The sequence below is a fragment of the Hevea brasiliensis genome, chromosome 14 (assembly GCF_030052815.1).
Source record: "Hevea brasiliensis isolate MT/VB/25A 57/8 chromosome 14, ASM3005281v1, whole genome shotgun sequence".
NCBI lineage: Eukaryota > Viridiplantae > Streptophyta > Magnoliopsida > Malpighiales > Euphorbiaceae > Hevea > Hevea brasiliensis.
This window is the reverse complement of record NC_079506.1, coordinates 11,552,880-11,576,908: the sequence shown is the minus strand read 5'-3', so window position 1 is coordinate 11,576,908 and position 24,029 is coordinate 11,552,880. Positions and strand designations below refer to the sequence as shown.

At 33.2% G+C, this 24,029-nt stretch overlaps 1 protein-coding gene and 1 long non-coding RNA gene across 3 annotated transcripts in view; both read right to left on the bottom strand.

The window, feature by feature from the left end:
• Positions 1-24,029, bottom strand: part of LOC131172731 (disease resistance protein RPV1-like) — a 45,113-nt gene that overhangs the window by 7,447 nt on the left and 13,637 nt on the right. The window lies entirely within an intron of this gene.
• LOC110644453 (uncharacterized) lies at positions 2,650-6,455 on the bottom strand. 2 transcript variants are annotated; one of them, XR_009143719.1, is made up of 5 exons: positions 6,185-6,455; positions 5,959-6,010; positions 5,537-5,809; positions 3,434-3,578; positions 2,650-3,178 (listed from the first exon to the last, which is right to left on the bottom strand). It is a non-coding gene; the product is annotated as an uncharacterized LOC110644453 (long non-coding RNA). The 2 variants fall into 2 exon arrangements; XR_009143720.1 differs by lacking the exon at positions 3,434-3,578.

The following is a 24,029-nucleotide window of genomic DNA, read 5'->3' as shown; positions in this document are numbered from 1 at the left end:
ATATTTACGTGATTCACCCTCTCAACATGGCACTACATTCATGGGCATGCCATCTTTCACTATCATCAATAAATAAATCATCATTAAAAACTCATAGCTATACTACCCATCAATCCAATTACACCTAGGAGATCCCACAATACATCAAACTGCTCATAGTAAATATATTATTTAGTCCCTCTCAGTCTTCTCTATACATAACCCAATATATTTACTATTACAATGCTATACCACAAAGGGTGCCTTCAACTATATGGGCAAGAGCCCTCTCATCAATAGACAACAATTCCTTTCTGCATGCAAACTACACAGAAAATACCAATATTTATGTGGTTCACCCTCTCAACGTAGGGCTACATCCATGGGCATGCCATATTACACTATCATTACTAAATAAATCATCATTACAAGCTCATAGCTATATTACCCATCAACCCAATTACACCCAAGAGATCCAACAGTACATCAAACTGCTCATAATAAATATATTAGTTAGTCCCTCTCAGTCTCCTCTAGATATAACCCAATATATTTACTATTACAACACAAAGAGTGCCTTCAACTATATTTGCAAGAGCCCTCTCACCAATAGATAAGAATTCCTTCCTCTTGAATTCTATGTTCTTACTCCACCTTAGGCCAAAGCCTCTATCCACTGCAAAAAGCAAATGCCCCTCATTAATGGGCAGAGCCAAATCCTCAGCAATTGGCAAAGCCCTTCTCTATAATGTGTGACAGCCTCACTTCATGGGCTGAAAGCCACTCTCTTCAATGGGCAAAAGCAAAATAACCTTTTGCATCATTCTCCTATTTATAGTGTTAATTCTCTCAATTCTTATCTGATTATGAGTCTTACTCAATTTAGGAATAACTCTAAAATAAGAGTTCTACTCATTATAGAAAATATTCCTCCATCCTATTGAAAAATATTTCTCCCACTCAAATTAGGAAAAGATTTCTCTCCAAATCCCATTAGGATTTTGAGTCATAATTCAAAGAAAATGTTTTCTAGTAAAATATTAATTTAAATTGATTAATATAAATTATATTAAATTTATTAAATATAAATCTAGTTACCTTTTTCAAAAGAGGAAGAAAGTAAATAAGGGCTCGTTTCTAGTTGCCTTTTTCAAAAGAGGAAGAAAGTAAATAAAGGCTCGTTTACTATTGAAAATAAATTTTTGTTTTTTTATTTTTCATTAAAGATAAGGAAAAACATGTTTACCTGGAACTAATAGAAAATAATTTTTTAATTCAAAAATTAAAATTTATTAATATCTTTCATAATTAGAAAAGAGATTATTAGTTAAATATATTTAAATCTTATTTTATTTTTAATTTTTTTAATTTGTTTGATTCATTTATTTTATTATAATAATTAATTTTTTATCATTATAAATAAATATTTTAAATAATTATTTAATATTAATTATAAAAAAGCTATAATATAATTTTAGCTAACAGTTGAAAAACAATTTAAAATTATTTTTTAAATCTTAAATAAATTTTAAAAAATGAGATAACTAACTTTATTTCTTTATTTTAAAAATTAGCAATAAATAATTAATAGTAAATAAGTAGTACATAACTTTTAATTTAGACTATGGTCTTATTAATTATGTGATAGACTCATCTAAGATTTTAGGTCCTTTATTTATTTATTTTTTAAATTTAATGGACATGTTTAGTATGTAAAAGGCTCATATTTGAAATCTCTTTAATAATTTATTTTCAATTTCCTAAATTCGATGGCTATTCTGTGGAGGGAACCAAAGCTGAGTAGATCCAAAGTAACCCTCTCCTCGGTGCCATTGGATCTACATCCGAAATACACCCATAAAAGCCTATTTGTAATCTTGCTCGAAGGCGGGAAGGGATAATCCACTCTCCGGGCAGGGGGAAAATTCCTTCCCTGCTCGAAAAGAGAGAGAAATGAAGGAGAGCTGTGAAAAACCAGTAAAGAAAAGTGAAGGGTCACTAGAAGACGGTACCTCAAGAGAAGAAGTGGAATTCCTCTTTCAGTTATTATAATTCATTAAGCGTATCATTAAATGACTTAAATATAAAATGAGCTCATACACTTAATAAAAGAGTTAATTTATTACAATTTTTCAGAAATTTAAATTTTGAGTTTGCATTTTTATGGAATTTTATTTCGATAATTTATTTTAAATTATTTTAATATGTGGCAAATTTTAAATAATTTTATGCTTTAAAATTATTTCAGATCTTTGAAAATTCTTTGAGCATTTTTGAGATTCAGTTTACGTCCTGAGATAGAGTGAGAAAGTTAAAAAAAAAGGTCTAAAAATAATTGAAAAACAAGAGCGTGGACAGTGATTTGAAAAATCATGGATCAAACAGGCAGGTTGAAGAATTTGGAAACAATAATGATAATGCAATTTTGATTGAGGAAATTGACAAATGTCTATTCTTAAAAAAAAAAAAAAGCCTTAATTAAGCTTGGACATATTCGCAATGGTAGCTTTGGTTTCAGTTCACGAAGAGGCTCTTGCCATATTTTTAATCCTTGTGGGGAATACTTCCCTGAACAGAATTTCTTAGGCTTCCACCTTAAATAGAGGTGTGAAAATAAGAAGGATCAATTATTTACAGTTGCACAAGTTATTGTTTCCAGCAATAGCACTCTGCAAGAATCTTTGCTCAATATTAAATCATTTTCGCAATAAGAAATACCAATGTATCTATTTTCCCTCATCCCCAATAGATCACTACAAATGCTGACACAGGATTGTAAATCAAGATCATGTTATCGATCTTGAGGTATGTCATTCCCACCCTAGCTATACCAGAGCAAATTATCATCCTCAGCTGAGAAGAACCACTAACTACCGGACATTCCATTTGTATGTAGGAATTTATGTCAAACATTCCACATTGTAACACTATATTTGATCTAGGCAAAGCATAAGATTGCTTCAGATCCTTTGTAGTGACAATGTGAAGTAATCAAAAAGTACCTACGTCATCAAAGTTTCAATAGCAGCAAGAATAGAACTTGTACGAGCATAAACTTCACGCTGAACCAGTGAGTGAGGTCCACACCAGACAGACTTATGGTTGTTAGGGAAGAGAGTTCTGCACAGACTGAGAAGCAATGGATTTTCAGAATGAAACTTCTCAAACATTATAGCCTTCTGCGTCTTTCTTGTGATTCCTGTAACCATGTAAAATTATGGATTCAGTATACCAAACGAGAAGTTATGCTATGCCTGCTGTAAAATTGGGGGAAAAAGAATATCAAATTATCAAATTTAGCTAATACTTTTAATTTTATCAATTTTACACATGCCTCATACGCCCAACCTATAGTAAACAATTTCTATACCAACACCGCTGGTGAAAAAACCCCTACAATTACAACATAAAATGCAGCCATTGTGTCAACCTAAACAGTCCCAACAAAACAGACCTTATCAAGTGTAGCCAATCTTTGCACTAGATCCAAGTGTAAGTTTGAGTTCTTTCCCCAGAATGATTGCACCAAAATTTTCAATGCTTATCATTGAAATTTGATGTCCATATTTGCAATTATTCATGCTTGAATTTGCATCCCTCTGTAATAGGAAATTGAATCCAACTGTAGGAAACTCATCTTTAAAATAAAATGTAAATTAACTGCAAGCTTGGAAAAGATAAAAATGAGAGAATGGCGAATTACTGATTTGGGAATTTCACACAGCCTAAGCCTAATTTTGCAGGGAGACCAAAATGCACGTACTGCTTCTATGAAAATTAAAGCAGGACTTGTCAGGGCACCAGGCATCTAATGCCAATTGACCGCCATTACATACTTAAGACACTTGAGGGAATCTAACTGTGTTTTTCTTTTTTTTCTTATTTAAGGAATAGATCTAAATGCAGCAGAAATATTATGTCACAAAAATGCGAGTGAAAATCAATAAATGAAAGGAGAATATCCACTAAATATATATATATATATATATATATATATATATATATATATATATATATATATATATATATATTATACATCAAATAAGTTGGTCAAGCAACAAATATCCATCAATATGAACAGATTAATTAGAGGAAATTGAGGTCCAATTTGATAAAATTTAGGCTTTATAAATACAACTAGTCATTTTACCGTGCATTACGCAACTTATTTATTTTTTATTTTAATATATAATTTAATATTTATTTTTATAAAATTTATATTTTACAACCATGCTATAAATTTTTGTTAATGATAACATTTTTAATTAATTATTAAATACAACTAAAATTTTTATTAAAATATTAAATAATTATATCCTATTAAAATAAAATAAAATTTTTATTTTTAAAATAATTATCAATTTTTTTTAAATATTCTTTCATAAAAATGTAACAATACAATATTTTTAGAGTATAATTGCATTTTAAAAAAAAACCATATATTATTAAAAATAATTTGTCCATAATAACTATAATAATAAATATGCTCAAAAACTTTTTAAATATTATAGTAATATCCAAGAAATAATAATAATATGCCAAATAATTTTTTAATTTATGATTTGTATTTTTTTTTTTTGAGGTCTTAAGTTTGTCCTTTTAAAATTGAATTTTTTACACTTACCAACATTGCAAATGTTCATTGCTTAATTTTTCCTATATAATATTTTGTATTTTTTTTTTTTAAAAACAGCAATTGCTTTTTATATAAATCATTGGAAAGTTATACAATTAATTGTATATCTCTTTATTCTAATCATCTGATTTTAAATTCTATAAATTTTATAAAAATATATATATATATTTTTAAATATATTCTATAATTATGCATGCAACGAAAAAGATTTGATTTGAAAAATAAAACATAATAAATAATTTTAAAATAATTACACATATTTAAAAAAAAATAAAACAATTAAAGTATCGATAGAAACAAGTAAAAAGGTGAGAGATTTTAATAAGATAGATACTCAATATTCAAAAGAAAAAGGAATGAGGAATGAATTTATTTTCCAGTATTAATAAATTAATTATTTAATTGTAATCGATATAAATGCTATTTAATTTTAAATTTTAAATTTTGATAAATGATTTGTATTATATTTTAAATTAATTTATGTATACCAATCAAAAGATAAAAACAAAATAAGGAAAAAAGCAAAAATAAAAATGTTACAACTTTAAAGGAAGTAAAATATATAAAAATAAAAAGGAAAATGAGGATTTAAATTTTAAAATTAAATAGGATAAATTAAATTTTAAAATAATCAATATTTATACCAGATAAATATTATGATAAATCATTAAGCCATGTGAATTACAAAATATGATACAAGGTAAGTTTTCAAATGAATAGTTTTTAAGTACATTAATAAGCCAAATGACTTAATTTTATAAGGCCATTTTTGTGCTTTTAGCTTTAATATATATACATATATATTGATATGGGGGCAGCATATTGTGTAATGTCTAACCTTGGAGCAGTTAAGAAACAAGTGTGCTAACAGAGAATATAGAAATTAAGAATGCTAAAATAGCATATAAGAAATAGATTTACCTGTTGTCATTTTGAGTTTGGTTAGCATAGGCAACAAGGAAGAGATAGAGATTTTGAATTTGATAGAGGAGGTGTGGTTCCTCTCCCTTATGATTCAAAAAGTCATTTTGGTCTTCATCCACATCATTTTGTTCCAATCTTTGAACGCCTTCCTCATTAATCTCAAGTTGTTATATTGGATGGAACGCACGCTTAATTTTCCCCTCCTTGTCATGGTCAGTAGAGAAGTGAAATAAGGCATTTTGGTCCTCATCCTCCTCAAATTGGTCCAATCTTTCAAGAGAAGTGAACTAGACAATCAATAGGTATCTAGTTCTGACCATATTTCTTAAAATATAAATGAGATTATGTATACGCAGATCAGACTGGCTTTCGCAACAGAAACATCAGAATACAATTGAGTTTGAAAGAAAAGGAGATACCTCTTGAGTGTCTCTGCCCAACCATCTCAACAAATTGTCCACTTCCATTAACCTGAAGTTATGATTAAGAGAAAACGATGACTTCCACAAAGCATTTAATGTTAGAGATGTTAAGAAACGAAGATTAAGGCACTTTCAACAGAAGATAGAAGACATGCTTTTTCAACAGAAAAAAAAAAAAAAAAAAAAAAAAGAGGAAAATTGGACATTTTTGTGCTAGTTCTACCTGATCTTCGTTCAGCATCACGGAATGCTGCACCTAGCTTATTATTGCCATTTGGAGTGCTTGCCCATACATCATATTTAATGCTCTTATGATTGTCATCTTCAATTGTAAGATTTGATAACACAGAACTTTGCGTTTGCGAACTCATTTTCAAAATCTGGTAGGTTATACTGATCCCTTTGCATAGTAATTCCCAATTCTTCCTTGACAGAGCAGCCATATTCCATGTTTGATCTACTAACTTTAGTTATGCTCTAAAGAAGCAGCGACAAAACATATAAAAAAATAAATAAATAATACAACAATCATATTAGAAAAACGTAGAGAGGACTTAGAAAGAGTTAACCAAAATATATATATATATATATATATATATATATATATATATATATATGAAAAGTAATACAACAATCATAATATCTCCTTTTATGGAGTGGCAAAACAAATATTACAAACATGGCATCATATCCATCCGCGAGTATCAACATAAACATTAGCGTATTGAAGGCATGCCTGTTTGAGAGAGAGAGCGCGCTAAACTCAGGCAAAGAGCAGCCAAAGACTTATCCTTGATCACGAAGCAACATAGTCTTACTAGCTATTGTGAATGACTCTTTAACATCTATATCTATATATTTTTATCTATATTTATATAAATATATAATAGCCAACGAAAATCTGAATTTCCTACTTCTACATGGTAATTTTTATGAATTGTAATTTTTTTTCTATTTTTTAGAAATTTTGAGTTTTTTTATTTTTCTATATTTTGATTGGACCAATTAGTATATATTTTTTAATTCAAAAATTTTAATATTTATTTATAATTAATTATGGCATTGAATATCAAAAATGCCCTAAATAAATGCAAAATAAGTGGCAGCTAACAACTGCCTTTCCAATAACTAACAAGTCAGGTCGTTCATAGAACAATCAAAATACACCAATAAACATATTATTAGTCATATAATATACATATAATTTAAAAGAAAAGAGAAAAAAAATATAATAGTTCTTTACAGAAGAGGCAGAGAAAAAATATACATATCATTGGCTAGTTATGCTTCTCAATCTTCTGCCTTAAAGAAAGATCTGAAATTGTACCAAAAAAGGGAATGCAGCTAAAGAGAGACTCGTTGAAATGGTGAAGGAGAAAAGGGTCAATAAGGTAAAAGAGAGAAGGGGTCACCGTTGAATTTTATAATTTTTTTCATTTATTTATATAAAAGACATTTAAAATTTTATATAAATTTGAAAAATTTATTATCACATTAAATCTATAGATGCTTAATTTGTTTTGTTTATAAAAATAACTTGAATTTTTTTTAAATAAACTTTTAATTATAATCTGTATAAAATCAATAAAAAAGGCAATTAAGATCTTACGTAGATTAAAGTATGAATCTATTCCCATAATTAAATAAATATTAATTATATCCTGTATAATTAATAATCTCTTAAAAATAATAATAATATATTGTTACAATCATCAAAATATATATACATACACTAAAGTTGTTTACAAACCATTTATGCATTATATGGTCCTATGTTCAAATCTCCTAGCACACTATTTTCAATTTTTTATTTTATTTTAAATGAGTTAATTAAATCATTTAAAACACGAGTGAGTAACCAATGAACCCTAATTTTCTAACATTTCATATTTATTATCTAAATCAAATTGATTATTAGTTCTTTTCCTAATTAAACCGATCCGATTCTTATAACAATAATGTTAATTATTTTTTTATTTTATATATATCAATTTATAATAATTAAAAAAATAAATTATAAACTAAAAATTAAAATGAATAATATGAAGTAGTTGTATGGTAGAATTCACATGGAGCATCCCCTATGTAGGCATGAACTATTTTCTCAACAATTAATTAATATTTCATACTAGAAATTCATTCCATGTAAATAGTTTCTTATTTATATAAAAATATTAGTGATTATATCTACATTATCTTTTTAAGCCACAAACATTTTAATTAAGGAATTATATTAAAAAAAACTTTTAATATATCATAAAATATATAAATATAGTCATCATGATATATAACTCAACTCAACTAAGCCTTTATTCCAAAAATTTGGGGTCGGCTATATGGATTCGCTTTCTCCACTCTAAACAATTTTGGGTTAAATCCTCAGAAATTTGTAATGCTTCTTGGTCATGTTGTACTACTCTCCTCCAAGTCAATTTAGGTCTATCCCTTTTTTTCTTTCTATCCTGTAACCTAATATGCTCTACTTGTCTAACTAGAGCATCCGTTTGTCTACGCTTCACATGACCAAACCACCACAATCTCCCTTCTCTCAACTTATCCTCAATTGGTACCACTCCTACCTTTTCTCTAATACTCTCATTACGGATTTTATCTACTCTAGTATGGCCACTCATCCACCTTAACATTCTCATCTCTGCAACTCTTATTTTAGACGCATATGACTCCTTCAATGCCCAACACTCACTACCATATAACATAGTCGGTCGTGTGGCTGTGCGGTAAAATTTTCCTTTCAACTTATTGGTAATCTTGCAATCACATAAAACTCCTGTGGCACATCTCTACTTTAACCATTCGGCTTTAATACTATGACTAACATCCTCCTCACATCCCCCATCTACTTGAAGGACTGAGTCGAGATATTTAAAGTGATTACTTTGGGATAGTACCACTCCATTCAAACTAACTCCTTTCCTATCACCAGTTTGGCCTTCACTGAACTTGCAATGCATGTATTCTATCTTCATTCTACTTAACTTAAAGCCCTTTGATTCAAGAGTAGTTCTCCAAAGCTCTAGCTTTCTATTGACTCCTTCTCGCGTCTCATCTATCAGAACAATATCATCCGTAAACATCATGCACCAAGGAATACTCTCTTGTATATGTTTCGTCAATTCATCTAAAACTAATGTAAAAAGGTAAGGGCTTATAGCTGATCCTTGGTGTAATCCAATTGAGATCGGAAAATCTCTTTGTAACACCCTAGGCAAATCCCATATCGACAAAACATGGGAGAGATGCTGGGTTTATAAGTTGGCGGTTCGTAACCCCTAGTGACGCGTTTTAAAACCGTGAGGGCTTCAGCCCAGAGCGGACAATATCACTAGTGGGCCGGGCCATTACATTTGTGGTATCAGAGCGGCTCCGCGTGCAACCTTGAGCGATGGTGGGGCAAACCTCAGCGAGGACGCTGAGTCCCATAAGGGGGGTGGATTGTAACACCCTAGGCAAATCCCACATCGACAAAACATGGGAGAGATGCTGGGTTTATAAGTTGGTGGTTCGTAACCCATAGTGACGCGTTTTAAAGCCGTGAGGGCTTCAGCCCAGAGCGGACAATATCACTAGTGGGCCAGGCCATTAAATTTGTGGTATCAGAGCCCCTCCGCGTGCAACCTTGAGTGATGGTAGGGCAAATCTCAGCAAGGGCCCTGAGTCCCATAAGGGGGGTGGATTGTAACACCATAGGCAAATCCCACATCCCAAATGTCGACCCACTAGTGATATTGTCCGCTCTGGGCCGAAGCCCTCATGGCTTTAAAACGCGTCACTATGGGTTACGAACCACCAACTTATAAACCCAGTATCTCTCCCGTGTTTTGTCGATGTGGGATTTGCCTAGGGTGTTACAATCCACCCCCCTTATGGGACTCAGCGTCCTCGCTGAGGTTTGCCCCACCATCGCTCAAGGTTGCAAGCGGAGCGGCTCTGATACCACAAATGTAATGGCCCGGCCCACTAGTGATATTGTCCGCTCTGGGCCGAAGCCCTCACGGTTTTAAAACGCATCACTAGGAGTTACGAACTATCAACTTATAAACCAAGCATCTCTCCCGTGTTTTGTCGATGTGGGATTTGCCTAGGGTGTTACAATCCACCCCCCTTATGGGACTCAGCGTCCTCGCTGAGGTTTGCCCCACCATCGCTCAAGGTTGCACGCGGAGCGGCTCTGATACCACTAAATGTGACGCCCCTTACCCGTCTATTGTATAGCTGAGCAAGAAGTGCCACATTCGGTGCCGGAGCACCCTATCTTGTCTTTTCATGTCTATTGTAAATTTTAATGTCCTTTAAATCAGGTAATTTACGTGTAGATTTTTTTTTTTTTTTTATATCTTATTTTTGTGGAGACCCGAACAAATCCTGCTCTGTTTTATTAGCATCTGGCGGGTTCCACTATCACCTGTTAACAAATTCATAGTCATCTCACATATTTTCATATCATATTCTCTTTTATCATATCATTCCCAACTATTTATGAGATCTCAAAATGAAGTGTCATCTATTGCATTCATATTAAAATTCATAGATAATAAATTATAAGTTTTCATTTCAAGTCCAAAATAAAATACATCATAAACTAGTAATTACATCATGACTAGACATAATGAACCAAAATACTAGTCTACACATGGGCCCTACTAAAATACAAAAGACTGGTGAGATGACTCTGATCGGTGGCAGATGTGGTCGGAACTCTGTCCAAATACTACTGTGGCGACTGCTGATCTTCAGTACCTACGCGATGGAAAACCAACGCGCTAAGCATAACGCTTAGTGGTGCATAATTTATAATAACAATAATTAAACAATTGAATTAATATTTACAAATCATAAATTCTGGGTCTTTTACATTTTTTTTATTACACTTTGGAAACAATTAAAATTATTGGGATCTTTCCTGTTTACTTATTGTATATTCATTATTAATTAATTATTATCAATGCCCAAGAAACCTATAACAAATTATAAAAGCTGGATACACGGGAGTATATGGGTTAGACAGCCATATGTCTACCTTGTATACATCTGTCAGACATGAGGCCAGCTGTCGGGCACGAGACTCGCTGTCAGGCTTGTAAAGCCAGAAATAAAGTAGGCATATAGCCTGTAGAACAATCATACCAGACATATATTGTCAGTTCATGATTTTCTCAAGAGGCGATCGCTATCGTAGTCCCTAATTGGTATACCAATTTATCCAACTAAATAAATAAGTCTAGGTATACTATGGGCTATTAAATATTTTTAATTAATTTAGCACTATTCACTATTACTATTTTCTAGTACTGTTCATTGGTACCATAAATTTCATATTAATAGGACATTAGTCCTAATTTACATGTTCATATCATTTTTAATATTAAATTTTCCTTATGAGTATTTTAATTATCCTATATAGCATTTTTCCCATGAACCTTTCATTAGGTTCATGTTGATGTGTTATCTTTATCTAGGAATTTGACTAGGTTGGAATGTCTATTTAGTCACAATTCCTTCATAACAATTGCTCCTCTATGTTTAAACTTGAATTTCAGTTTTTGAATCACTGAGTTTGGGGTTATAGAACTCAAGTTATGGACAAAATACCAAAGGAATAGTATTTTGGGACATTTTCTGGGTTGGCAGTTTCAGTGACCCAACTTGTGCTAACCATTTGAATTGGTTAAAGGCAAAACTGGGTTAAGTGGTCTTCATGAAAAGTGTAGCCCTATGTCTAAAATTTCCATGGGTAAAATTTTAGGTCATTTGGACCAGTATAGAGAGAGTTATGACCAAATGAACACGTATTGTTCATTTGGTCATTTTCTAGGTTGGGTGCAGGGAAATCCGAATTTGGGCAGTATTTAGGTCAAGTTTTGGACAGAATTTGGGCATGGTTTCTTCATGGAAAATGGGCTATTTTGGGTCTAGTTTCACCTCCAATTGGCCTCATACCAATTGGGGTCACACAATTTTATTTATGGCCTAAAATGTACACTGCCCTCAACAAACACAACCTGCAGAAAATTAACACTTCCAAAACTCAATCTCCTCCAACTTCCTTACTTCAATTTGTATGCAATACACTTCTATAAGCAACAATCTTATCCCAATTAGGTCAAATTTCAAGCATTTACACAAAATCTCCAAGTCATGTACACAAACCCTAATTTCTAAGTTTCAAACTCAATCAATTCAATCCCTTTTCACTTCTCATATATATAATCATATCAATCATCATCTCTAAACTCATTTACATTATTTGAACATAATAAAGCCCAACACATTTCATGGCTGCCAAATTTTGGGGACATCATTGGTTCATGAATTTCTTGTTAATTTCTTGAAATTTCCACTTATCTTAAGTCACTTTCAAGTATTAAAGAAGAAGGAAGGGAGAAAAGCACTAACCTCTTGTGACCCAACTTGGAAATTTTCCCAAAACTTCAACTTTCCTTCTCCCTATGGGTACCTAGAGCTTCCTTATGATGTGGGCTAAATTTTTAATGAAGGGGACCATGGGTTTTGGTGGATAAATGAAGAGAAACTCAAGCTCAAAGCTTGAGCAAAAATGGTGGAGGGGAGAGAACATGGAGACGGCAAGGAGAGAGAGAAGAGGAAATGAAGAAGACTTGTGGTTGGTGAATTTTTGTCTCTTGTGTCTTATATATATATATATTCTATAATTATTGTACTTTATTTTTTTTTTAAATGCCATAAGTCTATTTCCTTTCTTTTCTTTCCTTTTCTTTTATTTTCTTTTCTTTTCTTTTCTTCTTCTTTCTCTTCTCATTTTCCAAATTCAAATTCATAAATTTAATTTATGTTAATTATTTTATTTCCTAATTTTAATTTGACATTTAAGTCAAAATTCACCTCTAGGGGTAAAATGACCAAAATGCCTTTCATGGTGCTCATCGGGTTATTTTTATTATTTTATACCAATTTATAAATTCTCTAAACTTTAATTTATTTTTCTCAAAATTTTTCCTATATTTTTTTAATATTTATTTCATTAATTTATGTCTCCTCACTATAGTTTAAGTGTAGTTCCAGACATCCTGACTGTCCAAATAGACATTAGTCGTTGGGACAGTAAAATGTACGGACTACCTACGGTGAGGGCGTTACAATTCTTCCCCTCTAAATAAAATTTCGTCCTCAAAATTTACACAGTGTAATTAATCGAGGGACCGCTATCTCCTTGTCTTTTCACCTTTTTGTGTTATAATACTTTACCTTTTTTTTTTTTTTTTAGTCTATCTTATTAATCCTTGTTCTATAATCTTATCCTTATCTCGATTTACTATTGAAAATACGTAGCTCTACACAATAGTCCCAAGTCGGTACTGTAATATGCAGCTTATAGCACAAACATCAAGAGCATTGCATAGTTACTACGGTATATCCCAATAAACTAACTCTTTTTTTTTTTTTTCAACCAGTTCTGTACTCATCTTCTTTCATCTCATATACAGCCTCCTTCTCATTTCCATCTATTATCTTTAACACGATCCTTTTCGGTTGATAATCTACAATCACCTGGTGACCTAAAGGGTTGGTGACAAGTATGTCATCTTCTGACCCATCTATCGGTATCATCTTTTAACAGGAGGTACAATGCATATATAGGGGTGAACATAGTTAGGGTCTATCAATACATACTTAAAGGTATTATAATTAGGAAATGTACCTCTGATAACATCTACCGGATTTGGCTCCTCTCGAGCCATAGCGTACACGTGGGATGCTACTTCAGCCTCGGGGTGTTCTATAATCTTAGAAGCTCTTTGTGATGTACCAGCTACCTCTGGTCTCATCGGTCTTCTACCCCTCTGTACTGTCGGGGTAGACTTCTGAGTCTGTGGTGGAGCTATGGGAGCACTCCTCCATGGGCAATATCTAAAAAAAAATGCTCTATGGACCCACATCTAAAATATCCACCCGTTAGTAATCTACACTTTCCTCTGTGGTTCTTCCTATAATGTGTACAAACTGGCATCGGGATTGATCTCCGCGCTATAGGACCCGCAAAATTGTCAATTGATACACTCATCTGACCTCCTCTCCTCGGGGCAAATAGGAACCTCTGCCTCTGTTCTCTGCTCTGAATCTAACCCTGAGACCCCCTGGGTCTCTTGCTCTCTGTAGCAGCTGCGCTGGACTGGCCAGGTCCAGACCCTCTCTTGCACTGCCTGTCTCTCCTAAACTGCTCATCATTTCTAACTCTCTCTACTGGGGTCCTATATACTAGCTGGGAGGGTGGTGGCATAGCTCCAGTGACCTGACGGAGCAATTGAGTCATTTGCTCTAGGAAGGCCTGTTGTGTCCTTACTAAAGTACCCAATGATGGTTCTGCTCTACTGCTACTGCGCCCCTGATTAATGCAGGTGCAGGTGCGTGACTCTATACTTCCTCCTATATCGGTCTTGGAGGTCCGTGCTCTGAAGGATCAGATGTCATCGATCCTATAAAACAGACAAAGAATAGATCTGCATTAGTGTCACCTCGACTCTATCTAAAGGCCCATGCATGTGATGCAACTATTTCTTTCTATCTATCTAGGTCTAGGACCGCCTAAACCTCTGCTCTGATACCACTAAATGTGATGGCCCGGCCCACTAGTGATATTGTCCGCTCTGGGCTGAAGCCCTCACGGCTTTAAAACGCGTCACTATGGGTTACAAACCACCAACTTATAAACCCAGCATCTCTCCCGTGTTTTGTCGATGTGGGATTTGCCTAGGGTGTTACACTCTTGTGTCCCCACCCACTATGCGCACAATAGTAGTTGCTTCTTCATACATATCTTTCAATACTTGTATGTACCTAATAGATACCCTTTTTTGTTCTAACACACTCCATAGGACATCTCTTGGAACACTATCATAAGCCTTCTCAAAATCAATAAAAACCATGTATAGATCTTTCTTCACATCTCTATATTTCTTCAACAAGCTTCTAATAAGAAAGATCGCTTTCATAGTTGAACGACCGAGCATGAAGCCAAATTGATTGAGAGAGAGAGAAGTATCACGACGTAGTCAATGCTCCACAACTCTCTCCCACAACTTCATAGTATGGCTCATGAGTTTAATTCCCCTATAGTTCGAGCAACTCTATATGTCTCCCTTATTTTTAAAAATAGGTACTAAAATACTCGTCCTCCATTCATCAAGCATTTTCTTTGAGTTTAGAATCTTATTAAATAATTTAGTTAACCATGCCACTCCCATATCTCCCAAACACTTCCACACTTCAATTGATATTCCATCGAGTCCATAGGTTTTACCCACTTTCATTCTCTTAAGTGCTTCCTTTACTTCTAAAGATCTAATCCTTCTAGTATAATTCACATTTTTTTTCTATCGTTCTATAGTCTATATTCACGCTATTACCATTTTGACTATTATTAAAGAGATCATTAAACTAATTTCTTCATCTTTCTTTAATGTCCTCATCTTTCACTAACACTTTTCCTTCTTTATCCTTAATGCACTTGACTTGATTGAGATCTTAACATTTCCTTTTTCTCCTCCTTGCTAATCTATAAATATCTTTCTCCCCTTCTTTAGTTCCAAGTTTCTTATATAACTTTTCAAAGGCCTGTGCTCTTGCTTGACTAACTGCCTTTTTTGCCTCTTTCTTTGCTATATTGTACTGTTCATATGCCTCATTATTATCGCATTTAGGTAATTTCTTATACCATTCTCTTTTTCTCTTCACTGCCTTTTGTACTTCCTCATTCCACCACCATCTCTCTTTTGAGGGTGGTCCATGTCCTTTAAACTCTCCAAGTACTTTTTTAGCTACTTCTCTAATTTTTGATGCCATCTGTATCCACATATCATTGGCCTCCATATTCAGCTTCCATGCTTCGGACTCGAGAAGCTCATTTTTGAACTTCACTTGCTTTACTCCTTTGAACTCCCACCACTTTGTTCGAGCTACATTATTTCTTCTGACCTTACTTGAATTGTTCCTAAACTTAACATCCAAGACTACTAACCGATGTTGACTTGTTAAAGCCTCTCCTAGAATGACCTTGCAATCCTTGCATAGAGCTCTATTTGTCTTCCTGGTTAAGAGAAAGTCGATTTGGCTTCTATGTTGTCCACTTTTGAAAGTCATTAAATGTGACTATCTTTTTATAAAGTAGGTATTTGTTAGTATTAGGTCGTATGCCATAGCAAAATCCAGGATGTTTTTTCCTTCCTTATTTCGACTGCCAAAACCAAAACCTCCATGAACATTCTCATAGCCTTGCCTATTACTTCCTACATGTCCATTCAAATCTCCACCAATGAAAATATTCTCTTCATTTGGTATGCTTTGCATTAAATCATCCATATCTTCCCAAAACCTTTGTTTACTCTCACTATCTAGTCCTATTTGTGGGGCATAAGTACTAACTACATTATTGTTTTTCCTTCTAGTACTAGATTTACTAGTATAATTTTATCTCCTACTCTTTTCACAGCTATTACAGCGTCTTTCAATGTCCTGTCTATGATTATGCCCACTCCGTTCTTATTTCTCTCCTTTCCGGTAAACCACAGTTTGTACCCTGAATTACCCACTTTCTTACTTTTCTCTCCTACCCATTTAGTCTCCTGAATGCAAGTAATATTCACCCTTCTCCTTTCCAAGGTATCCACAAGCTCCATTAATTTTCCTGTAAGTGATGCAACATTCCAAGTACCAACCCTGATCCTCCTCTTATCCTGCTGCTTCCTAATTGGTCTCCTTCTATGATATCTTCTATTATTTTCTATGTTTATCTTGTGTTCTGTTCTACTATTTGTTCTACTATCTGTTCTATGGACTAACTTCTTTACCCACACCCGTCCATGATGTGGGAACCCTTGCTCATTTAACACCACACCCGGGCGCCAGCATGGCGTATCGCTTTTGGTGAACGCTCTACACCCTTGCATATTTCTCACTACACTCGGACTCCAATGTAGTGTGTTATTAGTAGAGGACGCCCCAACGTTTATATCATTTGAATCCATATCATAAGGTGTGACGAAATTTTTGTTAGTAGTATGCCCTAGAGCATGTCATTTAGTATGTATCTTGTACATATTTTTATTAATAAAAAGGCATTTTTACTTTTCCGTTTACATAATATATTTATGTGTAATAGAAAAGGTCCATTGATATTTTGTTAGAAATATTATTCTTAAATTGTTAAGAATATGAGTGACAATATTTCTAGCACAAAGTATCATAAATAGGTTCACAATCGAGGATACTTCATAATAAGGACATGACTTATCCAGAAAGATTGTATTCATGTTTGTTCCCAAGTTATTTATATGAGATATAAATAAGATGGAATGGTGAGTCTCATGCCATATAACAAATATGATAGGCACTTATAAATGATAAGTAGGCCGAACCAGTGACACTTATGACAAGCACATGGAGTTTACTCTTGTCAATGTATTATCATAAATCATATCAGTGCATATAATCTTTAGACCTGAGATAGCACAGTTATCTTGTATATAGGTGGTTTGAGTTTGATACTGCTTTCATACTTGTACTGTGTATGGGTATATGGGCATCTGTTGGCTCCTACTAGTTATATATGGAGGTAGGTGTTGATCAAGATGGAATCTGTTCCTCTAAGTAAATAGAGATAAAATCCTATGTTCATTTAATTGTTCTTGATGTTTCAAGTTCCTGGCCAAGACAGATAGATTTATTCAGAAAAGAGTTTCTGATGAGAAAATCTTTTTAATCAAGAACTGGAATGAAAAGAGAACATAATATTCATAGCAAATGGAGTTTGACATAAACCATGACTCAAATTTTGAGTTGGGATTTTGTAACAGAGAGATTCTAGTGCATGGTAACATATGATTATAGGTTCATTTAAGGTAAATCTTATTAGTAATTGGGTGGCCATGGCATGCTATGCTAGGTGTTAACCATGGTCTCTGAGGTGCATAAAATGATTTAGAGAAATCATTTATGGTAAGAAAGAGTTCTGATGATATTAAGAGTTGATATCATGTCTCATTGCCAATTAGTGATGAGCCTAGTAAGTCACACACATACACAAGTTATCACCTATTTAAATATGATTTAATTAATTAATTAAAGAGTTTAATTGATTAATTAAATAGGTTTGGTTTGCAATTAAATTGCAAAGTCCCTAGCATGACTTGAAACCAAATCTAGATTATTGGATGTTTAATATAAGTTAAATTTATATTTAAAGTGTTTAAATATGAATTTAATTAATGAGAGATTAATTAATAGAGATTAATTAATTAATTTATATTTGATATAAATTAATTAGAAGAAGAGAAATAATTATTTTGGGTTGAGAACTCAAAATTAAGACACAGGGGCATTTTGGTCATTTCATAGTGTGACACGTGGCACCATGAGATGGTGACACATGGGATTACACATAAGCTTGCCAAATATTTTTTAATCATGTAAGATGATTAATATCAAGATTAAATATATGTTTGACACTTGGCACAATGTGATTGGGTCACTTAAACCTAGAGCTAATCAAAGGGTGACATGTGGCAAGGGTTTAATGTGTTAACCTAGCTATTTAAGTGTTGTTATAAAAGAAAAAAAAAAACCAGCAGCCACTCCTCTCCTTTGTCACGCCATTTTGAGGCTTTTCATCTATTCTTCTTCATCTCTCATCAATTCAAAGAGATTAGCCATCAATCTCTTAAATTAAGAACACTAGAAATTGTTTCTAGTGTCCTATTTACATCTCTAATATCTTAAAAGGCAGAACTTGAATTTCTAATTAATAGAAAAAGCTTTAGAAGCTGTTCAAGGGCTGCCATAGGTGTTCTTGGTGCGGACAAGCTAGAGGGACAACATCTGGTGTCCTGAAGACGAATCTCAAAGGCGCAGACACGCTGCAGTGCATCAAGAGGTTAGTGTAATCGTTCTTGATTTAATTAATTAATTAAAGAGTTTAATTGATTAATTAAATAGGTTTGGTTTGCAATTAAATTGCAAAGTCCCTAGCATGACTTGAAACCAAATCTAGATTATTGGATGTATAATATAAGTTAAATTTATATTTAAAGTGTTTAAATATGAATTTAATTAATGAGAGATTAATTAATATAGATTAATTAATTAATTTATATTTGATATAAATTAATTAGAAGAAGAGAAATAATTATTTTGGGTTGAGAACTCAAAATTAAGACACAGGGGCATTTTGGTCATTTCACAGTGTGACACGTGGCACCATGAGATGGTGACACATGGGATTACACATAAGCTTGCCAAATATTTTTTAATCATGTAAGATGATTAAAATTAAGATTAAATATAGGTTTGACACTTGGCACAATGTGATTGGGTCACTTAAACCTAGAGCTAATCAAAGGGTGACATGTGGCAAGGGTTTAATGTGTTAACCTAGCTATTTAAGTGTTGTTATGAAAAAAAAAAAAAAACCAGCAGCCACTCCTCTCCTTTGTCACGCCATTTTGAGGCTTTTCATCTATTCTTCTTCATCTCTCATCAATTCAAAGAGATTAGCCATCAATCTCTTGAATTAAGAACACTAGAAATTGTTTCTAGTGTCCTGTTTACATCTCTAATCTCTTAAAAGGCAGAACTTGAATTTCTAATTAATAGAAAAATCTTTAGAAGCTGTTCAAGGGCTGCCATAGGTGTTCTTGGTGTGGACAAGCTAGAGGGACAACATCTGGTATCCTGAAGACGAATCTCAAAGGCGCAGACACGCTGCAGTGCATCAAGAGGTTAGTGTAATCGTTCTTGATTTAATCTAGGGTTCTAAAATTAATCTGATTAATTTTAAAATCTTAAATGGCAAATACAGATCCAAAAACATATTAAAAGAGTTTTAATATGTTGTTTATCATTGAAATCATATAGATAAAAATAAATCTTGCATGATGCATGTGACCCTAGTTGAAAATTTTTGAATTCAATGGTATAAACTTGTATTTTTCACGCTTCCGTTCCTTCAATTGGTATCAGAGCCACTATATTTGCCGTTTAGATTGATGTTTATATGATTTAATTGTGTGTTTGATCATGAGATCAAAAGTTCATTACTGGTTGCAAAGCCAAGGTGGCGGCACAAATGATGAACACCATGGTGCGCATGGTTGATGCACCACAATGGTGTGCAAAGGTAAATGGATGGTGAATGTGCAATTGTTGCATGATCTAAGATCCATTTTATGTCTAATTAAATTGTTTGATTAGAATTTTTATCACACAATTAAATTATGATTCAAATCAGAATTTTAAAAATTGTTTGAATGTGATTCAAATCTGAATTTTAAAAGTTGTTTGAATGTGATTCAAATCTGAATTTTTAAAGTTGTTTGAATCATATTTAGATCTGATTTTTTAAAATTGATTGAATAAAATTCAGATCTGATTTTTTAAAAAATGTTTGAATGTGATTCAAATCTGATTTTTTAAAAATGTTTAAATGTGATTCAAATCTGAATTTTTAAAGTTGTTTGAATGTGATTCAAATCTAAATTTTTAAATTTGTTTGAATGAGATTCAAATCTGAATTTTTAAATTTATTTGAATCATATTCAAATCTGGATTTTTAAGTTGAATATGAGATATTCAATTTAATTTAAGTATGTATGTTTTATTTAATTGTTAAATAGTGATATGCATGATGGATGATCATGGACTATAAAAGACCAATGTGATTGGATTTATTTCTTTTATGTTTCTTTGGGATTGTAAATTAATTGATTTATTCTAATTTATTTTGGGCATGTATTATTAAGTTTGTAATAATTTTTGGGTTGTAATTTCATTTATTTAAGTTCTTGTAAATTCGCCTTGGTATGCCAAGGATTACTATATAATATTGGATTGCAAGAAGTTCAAGGAGGTCAAGAGCATTGGTGGGACCAGTGGGAGGAATTCAAGATCAAGTGTTGATTATGTACTCCTTCAGCAACTCTTGTAAAATGAATGAATGAAATGCACCTAGGAAAGTCCTGATTCAATTCTTGGTGGCTCAGAATTGAATCCCTTAGAAAGTCCATGATCATACCATATTTACTGCTTATCCATGAATGCATGAGATGTATGGGACTGTATGCAATTATATTATATATGCATGCTAAATGGATAATGTGCAAAGTGAAACCTTAATAGTAATTAGAATGACCATAAAATCTTCCAAACAAATGATTAAGTTGGAAATGCTATAATTAAAGTAATTATAACATGGGCCTCCATTGGGGCAATTATTTTAAGAAATTTTAAATAGTTGCATAAGATGCAATTAATTTAAGAGATTTTCTTAAGAATAATTGTTAAGCATGAGATGTTGTAAATATATAAATGGTTTTGTGGCCAATATTGGATGTACCTGAGGACATTAAAATTATTTACATAATTACTGGCTCAATGGGATCAACTTAACTAATGCAAGATAAGTCAATAATGGATGTACCTGAGATTTTGAGCATTAGGGGCTAGGTAAAGGATTGAACCTCACATAAGATGTGATGGGCAAGGAGTTGCTCACTTATAGTTTATTGTAATTCCAATAATGGATGTACCTGAGGATGATCAATAGAATTATAAGAATTCAATCACCCACTAGAAATCCATCCAACTAGGATTTCCGTTTTCTACTTTGGAAGTGTAGGATTCGCTAAGTTAGTGGGAGGACCAATTTGATTAAAAGACCATAATCATTTTGGTTAATTACCTGATACATTTACTAATTAATCTGGTTATTTTCTGCAATTAATTTTCCGATAATAATGAGCACAGAACAACCACCACCATCCAATATCCTTGCAAGCATACTTGATCGCAATAGGTTGACAGGACCTAATATCTTTGATTGGCTAAGAAATTTGAAACTTGTCCTGAACCTTGAACATATAGGATATGTTCTAGATTCAAATGTTCCTGGTCCCTTACCTCTAGAGGCCACTCAAGAGGAACATGAAACTTTGGACAAGTGGAAGGAGCATGATATGAGAGCTAAGTGTTACATGCTTGCTTCCATGAGTAATAAGTTACAAAAGCAGCATGAGAACATGATGAGTGTGAGTGAGATCCTCCTTCACCTACAAGAGTTGTATGGTGAGCACAGCAGGAATGCTAGGTATGAGATATCTAGGCAGCTGTTCCACATGAGGATGTCCGAGGGACAGAATGTTGGGGATCATGTCCACAAGATGATTTGGCTGATTGAGCAGTTGGAACATCTCGACTTCAACATACATTTCCAACTACAGACGGATTTGATCCTTCAGTCCCTTCCTGAGTCTTTTGAGAATTTTGTGACAAATTTTCATATGACTAAACAGGAATGCACCTTAGCTGGTTTACTCAACATGCTGGTTATTGCCCAAAAGAATATGCCGAGCAATAAAAGAAAAAAAAGATGTAGCTTTGATTGCTTCTTCTTCTGCTGGAAAGTCCAACAAGAAGAAGGGCAATAAGAAAAAGAAACCTCAGATTCCTGGTCCTTCCAAGAAAATAGCTAAACAGAAAAGGAAAACCAAAGCTGACAAAGGCAAAGGAAAGTGTTTCCACTGCCAACAGGAAAGTGTTTCCATTGCCAACAGGAAAGTGTTTCCATTGCCAGTAAGAAAGTGTTTTCACTGGCCAGAGTATAGCAATCTAAATGAATGCAATGCCATGGTGAAAACCAACTCAAGTTCAAAATATATTTGGCACTTAAGGTTATTTCATGTTGCAGAAGATAGGATTGCAAAACTGGAGAAAATGGGGATTCTATCCTCATTGGGCTCTAAGCCTACTCCAACTTGTGAATCTTGCCTTCAGGGCAAAATGACTAGGTCACCCTTTGTTGGACAAGGGCAAAGAGCTGAAAATATTTTGGAGCTAATACATAGTGATGTATGTGGTCCATTTAAAGAAATGGCTAGAGGGGGCTTTCATTATTTTATTACCTTTACTGATGATAAATCAAGGTTTTGATATTTATATTTGATGAAATACAAACATGAATCTTTTGAAAAGTTCAAAGAATTTAAATCTGAAGTAGAAAATCAAATAGGAAAGAGTATTAAAGCTCTTCTATCAGATCGTGGAGGTGAATATTTGAGTACTGAATTTGATGAATACTTGAGAGAGCATGGCATTGTTTCTGAGCTGACTCCTCCAGGAACGCCACAACTGAATGGTGTATCTGAAAGGAGAAATCGTACCCTATTGGATATGGTACGTAGTATGATGAGCTATACTGATATGCCAATCTTCTTTTAGGGATTTGCATTAGAATCAGCTTTGTATATTCTGAAAAGGATTCCATCAAAATCAGTTTCTTCCACACTTATGAGATATGGCATGGAAGAAAACCAAGTCTTAAGCATGTTAAGATTTGGGGTTGTCCAGCTTATATCAAAAGGCTGAACACTGATAAATTGGAGACCAGATCAGAAAAAGGTCAATTTGTTGGATATCCAAAAGATAGTTTTGGATATTATTTTTATTTGCCTACTTCACAAAAGGTTGTGATAAGTAGAGATGTCACATTTCTTGAACAACAGTTTGTTCAAGAAGGAGGCAAAGAAAGGCAAATAGAGTTAGAATTGGAGAATTCTGACCAACCAATAGATCAGATGGATATAGATCCATCTAGTCAACCTATACCCGTTGATGAAACATCTACAGCTGTTCCTCATAGAACAACCAGGGTATCTCACCCACCAGTGAGATATGGTTTCCTTCATGAAGAAGAACAAGAGTTGTCTACTCATGAAGAAGTAGATCATGGAGATGATCCACTAACCTATGAAGAAGCTATATCAGATATAGACTCTTCAAAATGGATTGATGCTATGAAATCCGAGATTGATTCCATGTATAAGAATCAAGTTTGGGATCTTATTGACCCACCTAAAGGTATTGTACCTATAGGGAACAAATGAGTTTTCAAGAAGAAAATTGATTCTGATGGAAAAGTAGAGACCTATAAGGCAAGGCTAGTAGCGAAAGGGTTTCGCTAAAGGCAAGGAATCGACTATGAGGAGACTTTCTACTTTGTGCCATGCTTAAATCAATTAGGATTTTAT